At 39.0% G+C, this 25,135-nt stretch overlaps 1 long non-coding RNA gene across 1 annotated transcript; it reads left to right on the top strand.

Moving 5' to 3' along the window:
- The first annotated feature begins 1,857 nt into the window (after positions 1 to 1,857).
- On the top strand, positions 1,858 to 20,683 carry LOC120516913. The gene is made up of 4 exons (XR_005630942.1): positions 1,858 to 1,956; positions 17,443 to 17,501; positions 17,804 to 17,918; positions 18,457 to 20,683. It is a non-coding gene; the product is annotated as an uncharacterized LOC120516913 (long non-coding RNA).
- The last annotated feature ends 4,452 nt before the right edge of the window (positions 20,684 to 25,135 follow it).

The following is a 25,135-nucleotide window of genomic DNA, read 5'->3' as shown; positions in this document are numbered from 1 at the left end:
TGCCCCAGGGCAGTGATGGGTACACTGCTCTAAATATGGTGCCGATCTTCAGATGAGACATAAAATTGAGGTCCTGGCTGCCTATAGTCATAAAAGATCCTCACACCCACAACCGACCCTTTCAAAGCTTTTGATAACTATAGCTGAATGCCATACTTGCTAGAAAAAAACAAGTTTAAAATAAGTAAATATTCAAATATTTTCAGACTTTTTTTTCAGTTTTAATGATTCTAGGTGTCACTTGTTTGTAAGTGGTTTGTTTATACAATATGCAACATCAAGAACAAAAGCCAGCAAGAAAAAACAATAGGGATATTCAGTTAACTGTTATTTAAATTTAAGAGCCACTGAAATCCCACGCAGGCAGACTCTGTACAAGAGAAACATCGGCACAACCAGCTTGTGTTCATCTGTGTAGTCAACTACTTATGGCTGGGTGAGCAAGAACTTGTTAGGAAAGTGAGCCATTAAATCTGTCATGAAAAGGAGCTTAAATACTTATGATCCTTGCATGCTGGCACCACACTTATTAATATTTTTACATTTTCAACTTGCAAAGGATTAAGCTCTTATGACAATGTTGCGTGAATACTGCGGCCTTCAGGTGCAAGCGGCTCTTGAAAACACCTTTTTCAAATGATTTTCAGTGCCTACCTTGGCTTGCTTTTTGACAATGTGTACTCACAGATATTTTAATACCAAAAAAAAGAAAAAGAAGAACAACAAAATTTTACTGTAATACAATTAAGGTCTCTTCCCCTTGTTTTGCTATTTTGTGCTTATTATAACAATATATTCTTATATTCTTTGTGGTACAAGGCTGGTGGTAGTACCCAGCCTGGATGCCCAGGAGGACCGGAGAAGGGCTTGCACTTCCTCCAGACCACAAGGGGGCGACCGCCCTGGTTGCTTTGGGGACCACTGTTAGAGAGCTTTGAAGCACAACCCTGTAGGGGGCCCGTGGTCACCGCCAGGGGGCGCCCTGATGCCTTTGGAGCCCTGGACCTCAGCACTTCTGCCACACCCGGAAGTGCTAGGGGGAAGAGGAGCAGGGACACCCAGAGTGCTACCAGGGATACAGCCAGCACTTCCACCACACGGGGGCGTGGCGGTGTAAGATTGCCGGGAAGCACCTGGAGCACATCTGGGGAATTATAAAGGGGGCCATCTCCCTTCATTCGGGGCTGGAGTCAGGTGGAAGTGGACAGAGCTCGGGAGGAGAGGCAAGAGGAAGCCTGAAGAAAGGACAAGGCATTGGAAGAGGCCTGGACTTTGGGGTGATTGGTGCTGAGGCACAGGGACTTGCACTGAACATTTACTGTAAATATTGTATATAATGTGTACTTTATTATGTGTAAATAGTGTAAATAAACGTGTGTTGGGTGACTAAAAACAATGTCCATCTGTCTGTGTCTGGGCCAGGTTCCACATCTTATATATATTTTATATATTATAACAATGTATTCTAATCTAGGACACACATGATAAAGGCTAAACTGATAAAATATTGTTTCTATTGTCACGCGTTTGCGTTTGGGAGACAACTTAAAGGTTCAGTTGTTGGTAACTACCTGCTGAACCAGGGGTTGGCACTGTATACTAATGCCTTCTCTTTTTCTCCCTCTCTAGACTGGAAGATTGACGGCCCTACCATCTCTGACATCACTTCTAGTGCCCCGCCTCCTGGACCCACCTCTTCTTGCACATAAGATAGGAGGTTCAGCCATCTTAGGTAGTTTAGGTTTTGAAATTACGTCTGTAAAAGTGTTACCTTGTTCCTCTTCTTTTTTGAAAGTCTGTTTATTTTTGTAGTTGTTTTCAGCAATATACAGGCGTGGCTTGCCCAAATCTTTTTTCTTGTCTTTTCTCTTTCTTACAGAGTCAGAGTCAGGAGGCAGCAGGTAAAGCTCACTGGAGGAGATAAGCAGACTGTCATGATTTAGATTGAATATTCAGGTATTGTAGCCTTTTTCTTTAAGAGAAGCCATATTGTGTACTGTTGCCAGAGTCATGATCTGTGTTTCTAGGGGAGTGGTTTCCAAGACAGTGATCTTGACTCAATCTGCAACCGGCATAAAAACTCAGCCTTCACTGTGAGCCTTATCCAATCTGCAGATAAACTCCTTAATTTCATTTTGACTTATTGTGTGTTTGCTCTTCTCGCATTACCTGATTTTCGACTTATTGCCTATTTTTTGACCTTGATTTTTGCTTCTCATTTGGGTTTCGGTTGCTTCAGTTTTTTGCTCACTTCTCCTGGTTTTGTCATTGTTTTGGCTGAGGTTACTGTATTACTGCAGCTGATTGGATCCACTTATTGAACGTAAAGTTATGTTGGATCTTGTGTGTCTAGGATTTGGGGGCTCAGTGGTGCCCCCTACTGCTCGCACTATCTTTACCTTGACTCCTTTAGATCCATTTTACCAGTTGCTTTAGCTTGTTAAACTCTAACTATTTTGAGCTATTTTAACCAATCACATAGGTTTTTGCTGATTTTAATCATTTATCCATTTTTATTTCATATTATGGTACAGCATTTGGTGGTGTTAAATTTGGTGGAGCAACATTCTTTATTGTTTATAAGACGTTTAAAGATTAGCAATATGCCATGCATTAATTTTAAGGAAAGAGTAAAGACTGCTTAAGGTATGCTTAATTGACATTTTACTGATATAAAAATTGTAATTCCACGGCATCAAAAGTTTAGATAATAGATATTGCTTAATAATAGCTTAACCGTCCTGTTCAGTCCAGTTATGGCTGAGGTTCATCCAGTTCTAAAAGCTCTGATGTCCTAAAAATTAATGATGAGCATCAAGGATTTATATATCGCTGGCCACCCTGCCAGTCAAACATCATTATGCCAGTTCTTTTGCACCACAACTTAAAAAAAGATAGAAACTGAGAAAAGATGAGCCATTCTGAGGCTGCTACACTAAGGGGAATTAAACAAGGAGGCAATTAAACAACTGGGATAACCTTTCAGGCCTCATACTCCTATTTAATGTGTATGTGTGTGTGTGTGTGCATGAGTTTCTTGATGGGCTCTAGCTTTCCACAACCATTAATGAACAAGTGGATGGATGGAAGTTATTGGCAACTTTTTGCCAGTTTTGCTGGATGTAAGGGATTGTGGGTGTGTGGCATACTGAGACCTGTGCAGGACTGAAATCCTCACCAAAGCTGATCTCTGCCTTGTGTAATAGAAAAAGCAGCTGAATAGGATGTATATTATGTCATATTATACTGTCCAGATGTTGCTACTCCCAGCAATCATAAGCGACAAGGCAGATGCAACACCTGGACAGTATAATACGACATAATATACATCCTATCCATCCACCTTCATTATATGGCTGTGGAAAGCTGGAGCCCATCAAGAAAATCATGTACACACACACGCACACACATAATATAATATAATATAATATAATATAATATAATATAATATAATATAATATAATATAATATAATATAATATACCCTGTGATAGACTGGCGCCCTCTCCAGGTGCTGCTCCTGCATTGTGGCCTTTGATTGCTCTGATAGGCTCCAGCCGCCCTTTGACCCTGCCCTGGTAAGCAGGTTAGGAAAATGAATGGATGACTGGATAATACAACATATAATATAAAGTACATACCCTGCGATGGACTGTTGTCCTCGCCAGGTGCTGTCCCTGCCTTGCACCTGATGATCGCTGGGACAGGCTTCAGCTGCCCCACAGCCCTGATCTGGACAGGTGAATTGAGGAAATGGTTGGATGGATAATATAAAGTGTGAGCATTTATGTAGAGTATGTAAATGTGTGTAATTAGGACATCCATAAAGGAAATGGGTAAAATCATTGTAATATAAAATAAAGTAATACATACAGTATAAAATAAATGCAACTTTTAAGTTTGTTTAATTTTACGACATTGTTTCCTAATGATTCAAAAATATCTAAACATCTACACAATGTCTACTTAACACTTACAGTGTATATGAATATGGAAACACGTTTTCCTTATATAAACTTTTAAGGTTTATTTTAACAGTAAGGTCATTTTGTTAATTTGCCATTTCAATTCTTGGATTTTCTACAATAAAAAACTGCTTTTTAGTTTATCTTTTTCTGAAACAGATAAAAATAGAATTGATATTGCATTAATGCATAGACGCGTGGATTCATTCCACATTGCTATAAACAGCATCATTCTTTTTCCTATCTTTTTTTTTCCAGGTATTTGCATATCGGCTCTCCGGATTAGTTGTTTATTTATTTATTTATTTACTAGTTTGCTTCCATTGAGTTATGTCCCAAGATCGCGTACTTCTTTCAATGCGTCCTTTTCTTTATCTTTACGGACTCACGGTCCTTTGATGGAATCTGAATCTTCTGTTACAACCTGATAGAATCGCGCATGTGTCCAAAACCCCTTTTAACTGGAATCTAAATGAGACAATTCCAAATCCATTCATTGAGCAAAAGGGGCTTAACAGACCTTTATGAATAACTTGAAAAACCTTCACAAAAATTAAAACATGCTTCTGGCAGAGAGTATTATGCTGTTGCAAAACTTGCTCTGTTAAGTCCTCTAACCGCACATAAAATCGCCTTAAGCCAGGCAGTCTGCGCTTCTCAAAGGAGACTTCACTTGAATGCCCCTTGCTGTAGGAGGTGATGCTATGAGCTTAGCAGGGATCCCAGCTCAGAGGAGCACAAAATGCAGGAAATCCCCCGCCACATGGTGATGGAGCGCAGTAAATGCGCTCCCATGAGAGGCTCAGTGTGCATCACGGCTATTTGTTGGATCCAGCTACGGCCGCGGCTCAGCTTGTTTCTAAAAGTTCTGACGTCCTAAAAATGAATAACAAGCATCAGTGATTTATAAATCGCTGGCCACCCTGCCACTCAAACACCGCTATGCCAGTTCTGTTGCACCGCCTCTTAAAAAAACTGAAGGGCGGATGAAAACGGAGAAAAGATGAGCAGTGCCGAGGCTGCTACGCTGGGGAAAATGAAACAAGGAGCTAGTTAAATAACGGCGATGACCCATCAGGCCTGATACTTCCATTCGATTGGTGTGTGCGTGTGCGTGTGCGTGTTTATGGGTGCGCATGCAAACCCGTAAGGATGTCAGCCAATTAAGATGATGCGGGAGTCGCATTTTTCACATTTTTTAACCGTCCTTGTGATAACTTGTTTTACAAAAAAATAAATTGACACCTGCGACATCGTGAGCGACACAATCACACGCGAATTGTACTTATTTTAGGGACTTTCTCATGGTTGGCCATTCGAAACTAACATATTCCGTAGCTCATTCAATGCACTTATTTAGTACATCATAAGCACATTCGCATATGTTAAAAAAAGAAAAAAAAGACTTCATGGGCAGATCGTCTTTAAATCATCTTAGTCTGAGCATGGGAAAGCCACTATACCAATACAATGTTCATTATTATTATTATTATTATTATTATTATTATTATTATTATTATTATTATTATTATTATATGAGCATGCTCAAGGAAGGGAGCTGCCTTGCACTCAAACCCTTAAGTTCAGAAAAAAAGAATGGATGGATGGATGAACAAAGCAATTTAAGACATAGGAAACTTAACCCTCGCACTAGATCAAACTAGTCAGAAAAATGTATTCAAAAGGCTGTATATTGTGGCACAATTTTAAACTTTAACTCTTACATTAAACTCGCTTATTTTCAAAAACATCCCAAAAATAAATCCATTTTCGTATTGTGTATTAGTCATTCGTCATAATCAACACACACTGTTTTGCAGAGCTGCGTATCTCCCCTCCTCGACCCTGGGTTGGATTAAACAAATTTGAGAACGGAATGCATTTGTTTCCACCGATTCCCTAAAGCTGGATTTTGGTAATGCAATACTTTATTGTTCCACAAGAGGGAGTGTTCACTTAACAGGCGTTGGCGTTTATTACATTGTAATGCACCAAGTAGACATTTACTTATGAGAATCAAATTTGGAATCACTTTTATTCACCAGTACTTAATATTTAACTTGGTAGCTTTTGAGCTGCTTACAACAGAAAATAAAATCACATACACATAAAATAATAAGTAAGCAAAATGGAAAGCTTGCCTGAAGAAAGGGCCTGAGTTGCCTTGAAGACTAGCATATTGTAATCTTTTTAGTTACCCAATAAAAGGTGTCATTTTGCTTGAATTCCCACTATATTTGTATTAGTAATTAAGCAGATACAGGGAAAAATAACTTAGCCAGTAATTATTAATTTATTACCCACAACCACTTAGTCCTGTTCACAGCCATAACTTGAAAGGTTCCTTACTTTACCTTCTAAAAACAACATGCTTAGAAAAACAATGTATTAATTTTTAAATTCATTGTATTTATTGATTATCAAACATAAAACTTTGTTCAGATTACATAAAAGACTGCCAAGTGACCTGTGGTCATGTGTTTACAGCAAACTGATAAAAGAAAATTGTTAGCTACTATAATGGCAGGAAAAATAAGACATCTGCTGAGCATCAAGCAAACTGCAGAAGTTACTTAAATGATGAAGAATGAGCAAAAATAAGAAGACAAGACCCCAAAGCACACAGACAACCAAGGAGAAATTTATATTTAATTTTTTATTTCATGTTTAGATTTTTTATTTTCAATAAAACTATTATTTCCTTTTAAAGTGCACAATCCCCACAAGCCCGTGTTCAGTTACTGTATATGAGCCAGAAGAAGTAATAATAAAGTAATTATATCAGCTACAGTGGATTCGTAAAGTGTTCAGACCCCTTCAGTTTCTGCAGCGAGTTGAATACAGAGCCCAATATTTTAAGTTGCCTGATGCCCGTTGTCTCTAGTCTATACATTCATCTTTTGTGCAGAGTTGCAATGGCCTCTGAAAGTGTTCAGACCCCTTCACTTTCTGCACACTTTACTGTGTTGTATAATTAATTGTAAATGGATACATTTGCCATTTTTGCCTACCAATCTACACTCAATAACCCATAACAACAAAGCAAAAAATATGTTTTCAGGAAAGTTTACAAATTTATTTAAGACCAAAAACTATCATCTCCCATTCACAGAAGTATTCAGAGCCTTTGCTGTGGCACTCCAAATTGTGCTCCGGTGTCTAGCATTTGCTTTAATTCTCCATCAGACGTGTCTAGAACTTAATTGGAGCTGCAAAGTGAATCGATTGGACATTGTTTGGAAAGGCCCCCGTGTATCTGTGTGTGTGAGGTCCTACAATTCACACTGCATGTCTGGACAAAAATGAAGCCAACAAGTCCATGGACCTCTCTGCAGACCTCCCAAGAATTTGTGGTGAGGCATTGACCAGGATGAGGGTATAAAATCTTTCATTCCCAAGGGCACAGTGGTCTCAATATTTGTATAAATAAAAGGAGTTTGGAACCAGCAGGCATCCAAGAACCTAATGGTCATTCTAACACAGGGGTGGGCAATGTCGGTCCTGGAGGGCCACAGTGGCTGCAGGTTTTTGTTCCAATGCAGTTTCTTAATGTGAAGTCAATTATTGCTCAAGAGACATTTTCCTGCTTCATTTTAGTAGTCTCACTTGTTAAGGTTCCCTGCCCTTAATTGCTTATTTTAGTCTTAAACAGCCACATTCACTAATTGTAATGGCTCCTTGTTAGCAATGAGATGCAAATGACAAAGCAGCCAGAAGGTCTCCGTCTAACTTGTTTCCACTCAAACCTGTGTGGATTCATCACACACTATCTGGTTTAATAAAATACTTTAGAGAAAAATATAGCAGACTGAAAATGACTAAAAATGATCCGTTTTAGGCTTCAAACCATTTGGATGATTTCCTGGGAAAGGGAAACAAAACCTGCGCCACCGTGCTGTCCACTGATGTTATATACTACTTGAAACTGGAAAAAATTTAATTCTCATTTAGAGGATCTCTGCAAAACGTTTTAAAAACCTGGCAAGATCTGATCAATAACATTTTAGAATAAGCATTTAAATTGAGGATGTGGATTTTCTTCCCCTTTTTATTCTATTTATTTACTTACTTATCTTTCCTACTATTAAAGTTTCACTGTGTTGGCCTAGCTCTCTTTCTTATGGGTGGGGGTTGACTTGATTTGAACCTAGTTTTGCAAAATATGACTTGCTTGTATGGAATTTTGCTTGATTTTAATAAATTGTATAAAATGTAAAAAAAAAAGACGATGGGTCCTACAACAAAATAATGATCTGCAACACACCTCAAAATCTACAATGAAATAACTCAAAGGTGCAAGCTGGTGGTTTTGCCTAGGCCCTCACAGTCCCCCGACCTAAACATCATTGAAAAACCTGTGAGTAGATCTCAAAAGAGAAATGCGGGCATAACAGCCCAAGAACCTTACAGAATCAGGACAAACTGGCAAAAATGCCCCAAGTAAGTTTTGAAAGACGCATGGTTTGCTGCAAAAAGAGTTTACAAGCTGTGATACTCGCCTAAAGGGGTCTTACTAAGTAATGACCATGTCGGGGGCCCAAACTTTTGCATCAGGCCCTTTTTGATTTTTTTTTTAATTAATTTTATTACAATCCATACATAGTAATCAAGTTTTTACAAAAAAAGAATTATGTTAAGAACAGATCGATCCCCACCCTGAGAGAGAGAGCAAGCCAAGCGTGTAAAATTTAAGGCTTGTAAAATACCTAAATTAATAAATTCTCTGTGCTTTATAAACTTATTTTAAAATATTACTGATTAGATCCTGCCATGTTTTGAAAAAAGTCTGTACGGATCCTCTAACTGAGTATTTGATTTTTCCAATTTTAAATAGTATAACACATCAGTTTCCCACTGACTTAAAAGAGGAGAGTTTGGGTTCTTCCAGTTTATCAGAATAAGTCTGCGTGCCAAGAGTGTAGTGAATGCAATCACAATTTGTTTGTCTTTCTCCACTTTAAGCCCTCTGGAAGAACCCCAAACACAGCTGTTAATGGGTTAGGAGGGATTGTGAGTCCAAGGCTGTCTGAGAGGTAATTAAAATTTTTGTCCAGAATAATGTTAATTTGGTGCAGGCCCAGAACATGTGACCCAGTGAGGCTGGGGCTTGGTTGCAACGTTCACAGGTTGGATCATGCCCTGGAAACATTTTGGAGAGTTTTAGTCGAGACAGATGTGCTCGATATATAATTTTGAGTTGTATAATTGTATGCTTTGCGCATATGGAGCTCGAGTGAATTCTCTGCATTGCTACTTTCCACTCCTTTTCTGATATATTAATTGAGAGGTCTTTTCCCAGTGTCCTCTTGGATCTTTGAAAGGAAGGGATTGTAAAATGATTTTATATATTGTAGAGATGGAGTCTAACTCCTTGAAATTGAGCAATATTTTTCCAGCGTGGATGAGGGTGCAAGATGAGGAAAATCTGGAAGGTTCTGTTTAACAAAGTTCCTGATTTGAAGATAGTGAAAGAAATGTGTAGCTGGAATGTTAAATTTGGAATGTAATTGTTCATAGGATGCAAAGACGTTGTCTATATAAAGATCTCTAAGCAAGTTAATTCCAAATTTTTCCAGATATTAAAACTGCATATGTTTGTGAAGGTTGAAAGAGGTGGTTCTCTTGCAGGGTGCCACAGAAGAAGCTTCTCCGTCTTAAAATGCTTTCTACATTGGTTCCAGATTCTAAGTGAGTGGAGCACAATTGGGTTATTAGTGTATTGCCGATAGAGTGTGTTTATTGGAGCACAGAGCAAGGAATACAAAGAAGTACTGCAGGATTTTACTTCTATTGCGGTCCAAGCCTGTGTATGTTCTTCTATTTGTGTCCAGGTTCTTATCGACTGTATATTTGCTGCCCAGTAATAAAACTGGAAGTTAGGTAGAGCCATGCCGCCTTCTGCCTTTTGTCTTTGTAGGGTCGCTCTTTTGATGCGTGGATGTTTTGAATTCCAAATAAATGAGGTTATTGTTGAATCTAATTGCTTAAAGAATGATTTATTAATGTATATTGGTATGTTTTGAAATAAAAAAAGGAGCTTAGGAAGAATATTCATCTTAACAGTGTTAATTCTTCCAGCTAATGTGAGATGAAAGGGTTGACCATCTATGCAAGTCTTGTTTAATTTTTTCCATGCAGGCACGAAATTTTGTTGATAAAGAGCTTTATGTTTACTTGTGATGTTTACCCGAGGTATTTAAACTGTTCTGCAATGATAAAAGGTAGGGTGTCTAATCTAATATTATATGCTTGAGAATTCACTGGAAAGAGTACACTTTTATTCAGATTAATTCTGAGACCAGAGAGCTTTTGAAATTCTGTGAGTGCTGCTAAGACTGCAGGCACAGAATTTTCTGGGTCCGATATATACAGTACCATGTCATCTGCATATAATGAGATTTTCTGTTCCAGTCCTTCTCTGCTAATCCCCTTTATCTGATCAGTATTTCGACAATGTATTGCCAGTGGTTCAATGGCAATTGCAAACAACAGCGGTGACAAGGGCATCCTTGTCTTGTGCCACGTTCTAGTTTAAAGTAGTCTGAGCAAATGTTATTGATGCAAACTGAAGCTTCTGGATTAGTATACAGTAATTTAATCCATGCACAAATGTTGGGCCAAACCCAAACTTCTCCAAAATAGTAAAAGGTATTTCCATTCAATCATGTCGAATGCTTTTCTGCATCCAATGATAATAATATTTCTGGGGTGTTTGATTTAGTTGGTGAGTATATTACATTAAACAGGCGTCGAAGATTTGAAGATAAGTGTCGGCCCCTAATAAATCCAGTTTGGTCTTGTGATATTACGAGGGAGCACTTTCTCCATCCTTCTAGCTATGATTTTAGAGAGTATTTTAACGTCGTTATTCAGAAGTGAAATTGGTCTGTATGATGCACATTGTAATAAGTCCTTATTTTGTTTTGGAAAGACAGTGATTAGTGCTTGGCGAAAGGTTTGTGGAAGAGATTGGTTATCTCTGGCTTCTGTAAATGTTGCTAATAGGAGGGAGCTAGCTGAGCGGAGAATTTCTTGTAAAACTCTGCAGGGTAGCCATCAGGGCCTGCTGCTTTTCCACCTCGGAGTGACTTTATAGCATCTAGTAACTCTGATAATGCAGAGGTTTATCAAGTTCCTCCACACTAAAAGCGTCAATTTGTGGTATCTGTAATGTATCCAGAAATGCATTAGATTGTATATTGTCTTCTTTAAACTCAGTAGTATATAGGGATTTATAGTAGTCTCTGAAAGTGTACATTATATTTTTGTGTTCGATGATTTTATCTCCGTTAATGTTAGTGATTACGAGATTGCGTTGCTATACATCTTGCTTGTGAATTTGTTGAGCTAAAAGCTTATTAGCTTTCTCTCCATGTTCATAATAATGATGTCTGGATTTGTAAATTAGTTGTTCAGTTTCTTTAGTTGTCAAGAGGTTTAATTCTGAATGTAGAGCCTGCCTCCTCTTATGTAGAGTCTCGCTTGGTAGTCTGGCATGTTCTTCATCTATTTTAGTAATTTCGCTTTTTATCTCTGCTACTTTCTTCTTCGGATTTATTTCTGTGGGAAAGATATGAGATAATCTGTCCTCTTAAGAAGGCCTTAAGAGTTTCCCAGAGTATTCCTGCAGAGATCTCAGGGGATGTATTTGTCTCTAGAAAGAATTTGATTTGTTTGGATATAAATTCAGTACAATTCTCGTCAGCTAATAGAAGCGGGTTGAGGCCATCTGGGGTGAGTGTATGGGGCTTAGTAATTTCAGCTCCAAGATCATAGGAGCATGGTCTGAAATAACAATAGCATCGTATTTACAAGATTTAATCTTAGGCAAGAAGTTATTATCTATAAAGAAGTAATCAATCCTTGAGTAGCAATGATGTACTGGTGAGTAGAAAGAATATGTTCTTGAATTTGGGTTTAAAACCTCCAGGGATCTGATAAGTTGTGATCAGTTATAAACTTTGTAATTATCTTTGCGGTGTTAGTTGCTGTTCCCCTGTGGAGGAAGTCTTATCTAAAAGTGGATTTAAAACACAATTAAAGTCCCCAGCCATTATAACTTTATGAGTGTTCAGATTGGGAATGGATGCAAATAAATTTTGTATAAATTCCTTATCATCAACATTAGGTGCATAAACATTTATCAAAATCATTTTACAGTTAGATAAGTCTCCCATGACCATTACATATCTCCCTTCAGGATCCAATACTACATCTGATGCTACAAATGGTACTGTTCTATGTATGAGAATTCCCACCCTCTAGTTTTCTTTGTAAAACTAGAATGGAACATTTGGCCAGTCCAGTCTTTTGCAGCGGAACTGATCCTTGCTTAGTAAGTGGGTTTCCTGTAAAAATACTATTTTAGCATTTAGACCTGTTAGGTGAGAAAGTACTTTCTTTCTCTTTAATTCGTGATTCAGGCCTTTAACATTCCAGCTTACGAAGTTAACTGTCCCATCATGGAGACACTGATTCTGAGTTTTTGATGTCATTTTATAGTCTTAACTGGAAGTGAAATAGTTTAGGTCTTAATTTCCTATTTCCCCAAGAGTTGTTGCCATGCAGCTTATTATTACGTTGATAGTTATAATTATAAAGATTGAGATGATAGATTAGGTATAGATCAAGCCTGCTCTCTTTCTCTTCCCCTTAACCCCCACCCTCCTTTTTGCCTCCCCAAGTGAGGCTAAAACCCACTTCATGCAGTCCCAGTCCTCTGACATACCCAGAGACAGAGCACGTCCAAAGCACAACAAGCCCCATGCAGGGCGCTTTAGGGTTAAAAGATAGAGATATCTGTTACCAATATAGTCTTTAAAAAAGAAAAAAAAAAAAAAAATTATATATATATATTCTTCAGCAATTTTAGTGCATTAAGATGATACCCCAGATAATAAACCCAGGTGATGGTGTTAAAGATGTGTCCAAAATAAGCATAACAAGTCTTAATGCAGTAATAGCAATAACAGTAAACCAAGGGTATGATATTGAACAGTCTCATTTAGGGTACATGAAATAATTAGAAAAGAAAAGAGAAAAAAAAAAAGGAGGAAAAGTAATTAAGCACAATAAAACATAAACAGATAGCCCTAGTAATACTAAGTAATAATAAGAATATATGAGAATATATGCTGATAAAAAACCCGTATTTTAAAACGAATAGATCAGACAGTAGATTATTAATCCTAGCTTTATCATTTACCGCCATGACTCACTATTATGTATCAGAATAGTCCCGGGATCAGCTTTCTTAATTCATTTTCTGCTTCTTCCTTGCTAGCGAAGACATAGAAATGACCCTGCCATTCCACTTTCAGTTTTGCGGATACAGGAGGCTGTATTTGACACTGGCTTGCCGTAGCGCTGTTTAATATTATAGAAGGCTGCGTTTAATAGCTGTTGCTGGAGAGAAGTCAGGGAAGATACGAATGTGGTTATTTTCATATATAATATCTTCCTTGTTTCTGAGGAGTGCCATCACCTCTAGCTTAAATGATAATCGTTCAAAACGAACTATAAAAGATCTTGGTCGGGTCTGCGGTGTTTGATCAGCGCTGTAAGCGCTGCTATCTCAGATTCTGATTTAAAGTCGCCCTCGATTATTTTAGAAAAAAGTTCAGCTGCGAATTTCACAGGGTTTGAACTTTCTCAATTCTCCGGCAGACCTTCAATTCTGACATTATACCTTCTACTCCCATCTTCTAAAGCAGCCAGTCTGTCTCCAAGTTTTTCTCGAGTTTTTACATTCGAACTGACATTTACTGCTCTTTCCTCGGCACTGGCAGCTAAATGTTCGCCATTTCGATCCGATTCGTGAATGTCTCCTTAAGATGCTCCAATTGATCAGCAAGCGTGCTCAGTTTAACCGAGTTTTCTGAATGCGCTCTTCAATTTTACCCAGCACCTGTCGAAGCTCAAGTTGTACCTCTTGACGCAGCCTTTCATTTGCCTGTTGGAATTCCTGTCGCAGCCATTCATTGGCCTGTTTCATCTCCTGTTTCAATTCCTGTTTCAGTCTCTCAAGTGCCTTTGCCGTTGCTTTCTCATTAGCCTTTTCGCTTTTCTTTATATCTTGCGTGAGCTCAGCGAGCAACACTTTCAATTCAGATAGCTCAATTGTGCCTTCTTGTACCGTAGATGAAGCAGCAGACTTTGCTGAAGCCGGTGTCCCCGCTGCTCCAGTCCCGCGTAATTGCGTAACTGAAGCCGCGGACTTCCCGGCCCTTTCCAGTTTCAGGTAATCGTCTCCAATCGGCGAGCTATCCACATCTGCACTCACGATCGCACCTTCGTTCCCCTTTTCGCTCTCAGCCGGCGACGATGTAGCAGACCGTGGTCCCGAGGAGTCTGTGCTTTCGCCCATCTGATCCAGGTCTGTCTCTGACAGGCTGTATCTTGAACTGGGGCTTGCTGATCGCAGCTTGGATGTAGCTTTAGTTTTCGATTCTTTCGAACCCCACTTCTTGCTGGCCATGTTTATATGTGCTTACATATACTGTAGCGGTCCCTCTCGGGTTGAACAAATACAGGATATCTCAGAATAATGAGCAAATAATATGAAAAATAGCACCACTGCTAGCGGAGCTCCACTTCAGACGTCCATCTCTCGCATCGGGCGAGACCAACTCTCCTTTTCATTTTTTTGGTATTTTGTACCTGTGAATGATGGAAATAAAAATGATACTTGGTTACAATATTAAAGAAATGTTTCCTCTTTAACATTATGCCTTCTGGTGATGAGTTCATCTTCTGCTCACTGAACTGTTCACTGTTCACATTAACAAACATTTTAAGGAACTTTTGTATGACACTAGGTATCTTCCAGGCTTAGGCTTTTCATTGTCTACTGGTCTGGATCCTTGTTTAATATCCAAGGTTTGCAAAAACCAATACAAATAAATAAAAGGCAGAGTTGCTTGCTCTCTATAGAGCTTGGTTTTTGCACTTTACTGGTGAGAGGTTTGTCCATGTTGTGGAGCTGATTGCACAATGAAAGGTGTGAGGCTGGTTTACATATCTGGTGGACCAGATGGGGCAGGGCTAGCAGCAATGAGGGGGAGGTGACATCAGACATCTTTCTGGGACTTCTCTTACATTTTATGGAAAGAACCAGAAACTGTGTTAGCAACTTGCAACACCCTTACTCTTACCTCTGTACTTCCCTTCATCACAGAACGTATATACTGAAGATACCCTACAGTGAACTAGTACATATCCTGGGTTGACTCCAACTAAACACTTATTACTATGAGGACAGGTAACAACAGCTTCAGCCAGCTCTGAACTGAATAAGTGGGGTAGAAGGTGGATGGAAATATTGTCACAAACTTGACAAAAAGATTTGGGACAGCCACCCATATATTGTTTTCCTGGCTGCAAAATTGGTTGAATAGTGGTAGTACAGGTTAGGGCAGCGTTTCTAAACCTTTAAGTATTTGCGACCCGAGTTTTCATAACAGTTTTAATCGCGCCTTCCCTAACATTTTTTTGAAATGTAGATGCATATTTTATTATACCTACTTAAAACTTTTATCGACATTTATCTAACTCTATATTTATTGTTCTACTATCAAAATTTAGTTTAAGTTAATCTGTTTTGTTTTCTTTTTTCACATCTTCGCTCCCCCCTAGGGGGGCCTGCCCCACAGGTTGAGAACCACTGGGTTAGGGTCCACAACAGGACTGGCACAAAGATGGTGGCTTTAAAGAAGAGCGGAGGATGTGATGTCATCATTGGGCCTGGGACTGGAAGTGACATCATTATCATCTGTAGGGATGCAGAAACCAGGAGTGATGTTATTGGGTCCTGGAACCAGAAGTGACGTCATCAGGGCCAGGTGGAATTTCCTGTAACTGGTCTGCAGAGAAGTGAGAGAAAGAGTTAGTGCACTCCACCACCCCCTGGCCTGGCATGAAATTATTCTCATTCAGGCCTTTTAGCTGCACCCCATGCAGTTTTGTGTGACAATATATATTTATGTATATATTGTCTGGACTTCAGCAGTTTCTGGAAGCTCCTCATGACTGTATACAAGCCAGAAAGAAGGAGGGTGTGACTTAGTGAGTGTCAATGACACTGTGAAGGATAAAGCAGAGAGCATCCACAAGTACAACAGGACCTTTACTCACAATGATGAACAGCTAACAGAATACCTCAGACAGCAGGTAGAGCATGATCAGGAAGAATAGCTAGCCCACCCAACAGGATGTTCCACCAACAATGGCAAATCCTACCAATGGCTGGAAAAAGCTGGACTGAAAGATAGCAAAGAAACACTAATCCTACTAGACGAAGAACAGGCCCTGGATAACCAATCCATAGCAACAGGGGTCTACTGCAACAGAAAGAACCCAAAGTGACAAGTGTGCAAAGAAGCCACTGAAACAGATCAGGTGTTAGACGCAAGCAGGAACAACATACAACTAATGACACAATCAAATCACAGGGATGGTGGTGTGCAGGTAGATCTGTGCTGAATATGGACTGGAGGCTCCCTGATCAGAATGGGAGACGCCACAAAGGATGGTGGTGGAGAATGCAAGAGCTAAAATTGTCTGGAACTTCAGCATCCAAACAGATAAACAAATACTGACAAACCCACAGGCACTGTGGTAATTGATAAGGGACAACAAATGGCAGTGGTAATAAATATAGCAGATCCAAATGATCACACCATCAGGAATAAGACAATATGGAGAAATACCAAAGACTGAGAGAGGAAATAATGAGGATATGCTGGGAAAAAGCAAAATGGTTCCAGAGGTGATTGGAGCACTCAGGGCTGTGTTGCCTAAATTAGGAGAATGGCTACTACATTAGAGATCTCTGTGCAGGAAAGTGCAGTTTTGGAAATAGCTAAGATACTGTGAAGAAACCTCAAACACAGGCATCTTGTGGAGGACCCAAAACTGAGGGAGGAAAAACAAAAATGAAAAACAGACCACTCAAGCATGAATGAGAATAATATTTGCATGCAGTATATATTTTCATATATTTGTGTGTGTGGGTGTGTGTGTATGTAAATGTTTAAATATTTAAACAAATAATATAGGATAGATAGATAGATAGATAGATAGATAGATAGATAGATAGATAGATAGATTTGAAAGGCACTATATAATAAATAGATAGATAGATAGATAGATAGATAGATAGATAGATAGATAGATAGATAGATAGATAGATAGATAGATAGATACCCTGTCCCTTTTTGTCCCTGTACAGATCAGCAGAAGAACCAGCCAAATAGTGACGTCACTACCAACCCTCCCTCTAATGATGTAATTTTTGTCCTTGCCTGAAAACATCTTCCTTCTCAGAACCCAACTACCAAAGACATCACTTCCTCTACTGGCCACACTGGACCATCCCCTTACTGTTTCTGCCATATAAATACCTCTGTTTTTCCATCTGTATTCAGTTCTGTTTTGAACTCAGTAACCATGTGTTTTTTTTTTATTTCTTAATTTTTCAGTATATGAAGTGTCCATCTCCAAACCTTTTCATGTCGCTTGCTGTCCTTATTTACACCAGGTAAGAATTTCAGTATTCTCTTTTTATTTGACAATACTACTACAACTACTATTTATCAGTCAATATAGTGTACCGATCCCTCTCTATGCCATAAAATCAGTTGTATCAGTTCTGTAGCCACTCACTACTATTTTGTATGATAATAGCACCTTACTAACCACTACCCCATTTTGCTCTTCCTGAAAATAACATGGTGCCACACTTATGATATGTAATTAAATGTAGTTATTGTTTTGCACATTGAAAAAATAAATTTGACAAACAAGCAAAATCAAACGTGGCATTTTATGTAATGTTGGCAGGAAAGAAGTTTCGGAGCAGAAGGGAAGTGGTAATGGAAGTGATGTTAACATGGAAGGCAGGCAGTGACATCATCATGAGGAGCTGGAAGTGATGTCGTCAAATGGGACTGGCATGGTAAAGAACGGTTAATCTTCTGCTGGTCTGTTGAGAGTGGGAGAAAGACATTAATTATCTATTCCAAACCCATGTCTACTGATATTTCACTCTCATTTGCACCCTTTGGCTACCCACTAAGCGCACATGTTTGACAATATGATCATGTACACAATTCGCAAACACAATACGAGCATGAAAAAATTTAAACAAAGAAGTTATACTTATTTGGCAGGGGAGATACCATTTTCTCCTGTTTTGGTATAAGGAACGTCTCACAGCCCACCACTTTTTTATGTAGACTGTTGTGTCTTCAGCTTGCAGGAGGGGGCAGGGCTAAAGGGCAGTGATGCACAATCACAACTCACTCTCATTGGCCATGCCTAATGAACATATTCGCTTTGTGAATATTTAACAGCCATAACCTTTCATTCTTGTGACTTTTCTTTTTTTTTTTTTTCTTTTAAATGTCTCACGTATGTATGATCATTTCAACCACTGCTGTTGGCTTTTTAGCATGCTTGTCTAAATTCCCATCTTGTGGCTTTCTCCCTAACAGGTACCAAGCAAGAGAAGCGACTTTGTTAGAGTGCCCCCTCCAGGCCGTGTACTGCTTAGCAATGCTGTTTTTCTGCATCTCCTTGACCGTGACTGTGTCTGCAGTCTGCTCCTGTCTGTTTGATGGCTGTTTATTCTACAGATGTTTGGTAGCAGCAGTAGCCAAAATCTGTGGAGTTTGCTGTACTGTACTGAGGCATCACCCTGGTATTTCTGAGCCTCTGGGAGTAGTTATTAAAGTAGATGTTCAGCCAGAGTTGAACTTAGAGAGGTAAGTAAAGCCCATGTTTAAATACCTTCTGTTAAACCCTGTAGGTGTCAGGAAAAGCTGAACTCACAACTCACTCTTTTTGGCCATTTGTAATGAGGATTTTCCTTTAGCCAATGGTAAGAGTGTGTGATGATCCGGGTCAGCTGCATGCTTCCTTCTTGATTCTGGGAGCCTCTTTGACCCTAAGCCATTGATAGCCATAACAGAGATGAGCCAGGCAAATGAGGACACATACTATACATCTAACAATCAAAAGAATAAAAGAGGGTTCAAATATACAGTACTGCGAGTCAAGTGTTCATCAAATAAACAATCCATAAAATATCATCAGTGAAAGTGATGGTTAGAAATAGTCCAAATAAATATTCCAATAAAAACAATGAGGTTAAAAATCCAGAAACAGTTTGCATTATCTATGAGCCCCAGTGCTTACACTAAAATCTGGGGTCTCCATCATTTATCCTGTTCGGAACTTGCAGAAGGAAGAGACGCATGCCAACAGGTGCAGTCAACCCGGGGCGCAGCACCAAGCCGCATATGTCTCCTGTTTCCTGTCCCTCGGCGTCTGCAGGAGACAACACATTTTGGGTCCCAGAAAATCACTCAGTAGGTGCGCCCAATTCTAGGCTCACACCCAACCACCTGCCTCTCTCTCTTTCTCTCTGTTTCTGTTTCTCTGTTCTTCTCTCATTTTTTACCTCCATTCTCTCTTTCGTTTTCAGTTCTCTTCATCTTTCTATTTTCCCTCTCTAATATTTTCTTATGCTGTACTCTTGATATGGTTTTATTGGGCACACTGATGCGTGAATGCAGCACCCAACCGATCTGTGTGTGTGCAATAGGCCAAGCTAACACAATCGACCATGCAGTGGCGCCGTCTTGTGCACACCTGCGCCCATGCCAAGCCTCCACATTCTGAGACACGATTATTCATTTAAAATATGCTATACACCACAGATCATTTATCACAGAGTGGAACACTCATTCACAGCCTGGAAGCAGCCCACTCCTCCAGGATAGCCTACTCCTTCTTTCTTATCTGAATGCAGTAAGGAAACAATCCACTTTTGGATGGTGTAGAACAGGCCTCTGTCCTGGTAGGTCATTTTTCCCCAGGCAGAATATATTCCTCTCTTTCCACAATTGCTGAGGTCCTCTGAATTTGAAAATCTCTCCTTTGCTTAAGACTCCTTGTTTCTTTTGAACTACTTCCTGCCTTTTCAGTTGTCCAGTCCACAGTACATCTCAAGTCTTAAAAGTGCAGATTTGTACAAGTCAGCACAATCAAATGAGGCAACACACAATAAAGTGAGAAGACAACACTGATGTGGCAGCATTTTGTATCTACTAGCCACATATCTGCAGAACAGAGATAACAGATAATACAGTTTAAAATATTTGATATCTCTTGCTCTTTGTGCACCTTCAGTGCCTTTCCTTGGTATCCTCACATATCTAAACCTCTCTTGACCGACACTCCCTCTGTTGACGACGTTCCTGTAAAGCCTGTCTTTCAGATTCTGTCATTTTGAGGCGCCTTGCTTGCCTCCTATCTGCTTTTATATGTCCCGTCTTTGAATTTGACTCTCTGTGTGACTTCTTTACCTTTATTCCTCCTTGCACTTGCACTTCTTCTTCTATAATGTCACCAATACCAACCTGACCAATCACACTATAGCCAAATTAACCAATCAGATTGCTCAGAGGGACCGAACATGCATATGCCTTAATGTACTATTACAGAGTAAATTTATTCAATATAGCATCTTTCATATATACTCAATATGTATCAATCAAGGTACACCTTAAAACCAATACATTTTACATAGCAGAATTAATAACAGAAACAATAGGTGCAAGGTAGTTTGAAATATTTTATAAAAAGTAGATGACATTAACTTTGTTAGAATTAAAATTTTCCATACTGGAATACAATTGTTAACCTATTTCTCACAGACTGGCAGTGAAATCCATTTATTTAATTAATATCTATCTGCTGTTTTTCCAAGTGGAAGGCAGGGCTGCTTCTCTTCTTTTGGGGAGCACAACATCATCTTAAAAAGACTGCTGCTTCATCCTCAAAGAGAAACTTGAAGTCTTTCAGGCTTCTTGCTTGCCTAAGGATCCTGCAGTCATTCAAAGTAGTATGTGGATGATCTGCATAGAGATACCTGCACTCAGCAGGGCACCATGTGCCAGTCAAAAAAAAAAAAAATCCCGCATGGCCAGCTGAGATACATGGAGCATTGTGTCTATCACCGTAGAAATGAGAAAGTACATTAATGGAACCATTAATCACCATCAAAAGTGTATTAGTAGTGATGATAGGCAAGGGTTGAGTTGACAGCAAGTGGCCATAAAGCTGTCCAAAAATGTAATTTGATTACTATTAAACCAGCATCTGTGCCATTTCTGGGGTTTCAACTTTGATGAAATTAAACAGACAAGTCACTCATGCGTATAATAAACATCTAAATCACATCCGACATATTTCTGCCACCCACACTTTCTTCAGAGCTTCCACTTTGATTGAGTTAAAAACTTTTTTTTCCGCAAATATGAAGTTATTTGATGATACATTTTTAATTTAATGCAGGTTCATATTACCTTTAGTAATACAAGGCTAGTTGCCAATTAAATTTGAACCAAATGATATAAATAAATGATGTGAAGCTCTCGCTCCTTTACCCGTTATTTGAAAGGGTCAGTAATAAACTTTCATAAGAATTAAACAACCAGAGAAGCAAGATTAACATAAAGGACAAAGCAGAAGTGACTATGACTGAAATACAATAATATTTTCTTCCATTATGTGAAAATCTGTTATTCTCCGCTCAGTTCCTTCAAGAACTGGAGCTAATTGAGTCATTAAAATAAAATAAACTGCAACTCGAGTGACTAGAACCACTGTTACCTGAGGGGTCGGTATAGTCACTGCACCTTAGAAAGTTCACAGGTTGCGTTGGAAACGTTAACAATATATAATGAAAAGCACAGAAAAGTTGAGTTGCCCCATGGCAGCATACAGATGCGGCTGTGCGTCTTTGAAGCGATCACACGGATTGGCCGCCGGGTCTCTGCACAGGCGATCTACAAAGCCACACCCATTTTTAAGGTGAAGCAACAGAACGACTCATGATAGTCCTCAAAATGTTTGCGACGCTGAAGCTGACTGCTTATTTCATTCATTCGTTTGTATTCACGTTCAAAAAGATCTTACTTATTTTTCTCATAAATATTAGGGGTCTTTGCCCCCACTCGCTTCACTCGCCAACCCCTGGGCCAGCGCTAAGCGCTTCCCACTTTGTGATTCTGCCGCTCATGTATGGGGATGCGTATGTACAATTTAAACACATTGTTATTTTCATGAGAATTGTTACATATGCACAATAGAACTAACTATTTTACATTATAACGAGTAATTAACCATATTAAAAAATAATAAAACATAATCATTTGAAAGTAAATTTTGTTTCATGTTGCGTTCGAGTTTTTCATTGCACTCAACGATTTCGTTCTGTTTGGCTTTGAAATTAACATGCAAATATTTTTTAAACTTACACATTTACTGTAAAACCAGTAAAAACATTTTTTTAATTAAATGTTCGTCAATATTGCATTGAATTTTGATTCTGTGTTTGGACTTAAATCGTGAAAACGCAAAATATAACTACCCGTGAGAGAATTTCATTTCTTTCTCTATAATAAATTAAACGACTTTTTCAAATGTTTGTCTTTGTGATTTATTAATTGTCTTTGCAAAATCTATTCTCACGGGAAACAGTTGACTTTTTAATATGAATGGCATATCAAGATCTTTGTTGTCTGCTGTTATTCGGGGAAGATGTACTACATTACCTTTCATGCATACATCCTTCTTTCAACAGTAATTCGAGTGGTGGAAGACCAGACGGTGTTAATGGATGTAGATATTCTTCAGGATATTGTAAGCTGATGTTTTCATCTTCCGCACGATCATCACCAACTGTTTCAGCATAGTCTATTGGTACACATTTAACCAATTTGCTGTGTAATTGATCGACAATTTTTGCATTAATTCATTTGACTTCATCGTTTCTCTGTGCTAGTGCCCGTGTACTCAATTCTGTTGATATCCCTTTGGGGTGAAATTCATCAATAAGATTTGGACATAATACATCTTCTTTAATTGGGACCTTAAAGTGAGGAAAACATAAAAATTTCTAAGAGCTGGGTGAGTAGGAAATGTGTCTGTCAAAAGCATTCACACGAATGAGATGTGAGTGGAACATGTGATTGGTAGAATATGGTTGAGAGGAGGGTGGGACTTGAAACAATCTCATGTCAAAGGTCTCGTCTCGCGGGACTTCAAAGAAGTCTTGTCTCATTGCAGGATTTTTTTTTAATATAATAGAGATAATAAATAAATACATAAACAAATAAATAAATAATAGAGTTTGGGTGGGCACCAACATCTTTTAAGCATATAGAGCTTGTAAAGGTTGTAATCTGGCCCAGGTGGTTCCTCTTAGAATTATGACTTGACCAAGCACCATTTCATTCTGGCAAGAGCTCATGTATATGAAGTTGGTTCATTGTGCCTTGAAAAACTTCCTAATATGTTAAAAAAAATAGAAATCTTTAATGTCTGGTAGGCTACCTAACAGAGCAGTAATAGATTTAAAAAACTCTGCTTGTTCAGGGCCCTCCTAACAGCATCATAAGCTCCCAGGCAAAATAATGTGCAGGGTCCCCTGTTTTGATAGCAAAACAGAAACATATATAGGCATCAAAACATCATGGGCCCCTATGCTCCTGGGGCACCCGGCCACTGTCCATTGTGCCCATACATTAAGATGGTCCTAAATCATAAGCTGTTGGTATTTCATAAATCTGTTACCATCTATCCATGGCTATTTATTGTATGGACACTGTTATAGATCAAAATAAATAAATGAACTTGCATTCAGGAACCTTCAGGTGGATGGGTCTTTGGGGAACGAAAAATAATTCCCCTACGGCATCGCTCTGAAGAACCACTCTGGCACCTTTATTTTTAAGAATGTAGGATGAATTGAATTGATGAGATTGAGAAGAATTAATGCTTTGCATCAGTTGCTGCCCAGATATGCGAGATAGGAAACTTATAATTCATTCAAGTAGATGAAACACTTTACAGAAAGAAAGATTAAAATAGATAAAACAAAACTGGGTGCCATTGTGAACAATACTGCACATCTGCTCTCTGACCCACCAACAAAGAGAACTTTTAACCAATTAATTATTCAGCGAAGTGTGTCAAGATATGCTACTGGGGGTCCTTTATACAAAAAGCACTACATCTGTATAATGCCTCCCTGGAACATTTGAATTGTGGGCACTAATTCAACAGAATGTCTGTCGGGGATAGATGTTCATAGAGGGTACACTGAAGGCCAGAGAATTCCTGCAAGCTGATAGGTTGCTGTACAGAACTCCCACACAGTGCAGGTAAGACCCTAAAGCAAGGGGCAGAGTCGGAGACAACAGGAGCTTTTGACACTTTAACGGCAGCATCATACCTGTCCACTTCAGAGAGTCCTGGCAATTAGCGTTCAAAATTTTTAGAAGGCACTTTTGACTTCTACAATTGAACTGGAAATTGCAGTGAAAGGAACCCCAAGAAGTGGCTAAATGGCTTCTTTGGGGACTAAAGTAGCTGTTGGAAGAGTGACCAGAGCTGACAGAGAGTAAAAAATATAAAGAAGGCAATCATGGGTTCGCGACCCAGGTCCTCCCTTGCATAGAGTTTGCAGTGTGCTTTGTAGTAGTGAGAAAAGTGTTATATAAATGTAAAGAATTATTATTATTATTATTATTATTATTATTATTAAAAGAATGTTCAGGAGACCACCAAGTGTGCTAGCAAGGCCAAGGGAAGCTGCAAGGCCTTGTTTAAGTTTGAATGGCACTCATTTGGACATTGTACCATTTGTTTTTCCTTCCATGCATATACATTCATTGAGCAAAGTTTCAGGAAAACCCTTTACACCTGCTTTTCCATGCAATTATCAAATCAGCCAGTTGTGACAGCAGCACAATGTCTAAAGTCATGCAGATGCAGGTCAGAAGCTCCAGTTAATGTTCACATCAACCACCAGAATGAGGAAAAAAATCTCAGTGATTTTGGCTGTGGCATAATTGTTGGTGTCAGACCGGCTGATGTGAGTATTTCTTAAACTCCTGATCTCCTGGGATTATCACACACGATAGTCTCTAAAGTTTACTCAGAGTGGTGTGAAATACAAAAAACATGCAGTGAGCAGCATCTCTGAAGATGGGAATTGTCTTGTTGATGAGAGGGGACAGAGGAGAATGGCCAGACAGCTTTGACCTTAGAGAAAGGCTACCGTAACTCTGCTATGGTGAGCAGAAAAACACCTCAGAATGC

This window comes from Polypterus senegalus, chromosome 16 (genome assembly GCF_016835505.1).
Source record: "Polypterus senegalus isolate Bchr_013 chromosome 16, ASM1683550v1, whole genome shotgun sequence".
In the NCBI taxonomy this organism is placed as follows: domain Eukaryota; kingdom Metazoa; phylum Chordata; class Cladistia; order Polypteriformes; family Polypteridae; genus Polypterus; species Polypterus senegalus.
The sequence above is the reverse complement of the archived record's forward strand: the minus strand, read 5'-3'. Positions and strand labels throughout refer to the sequence as shown.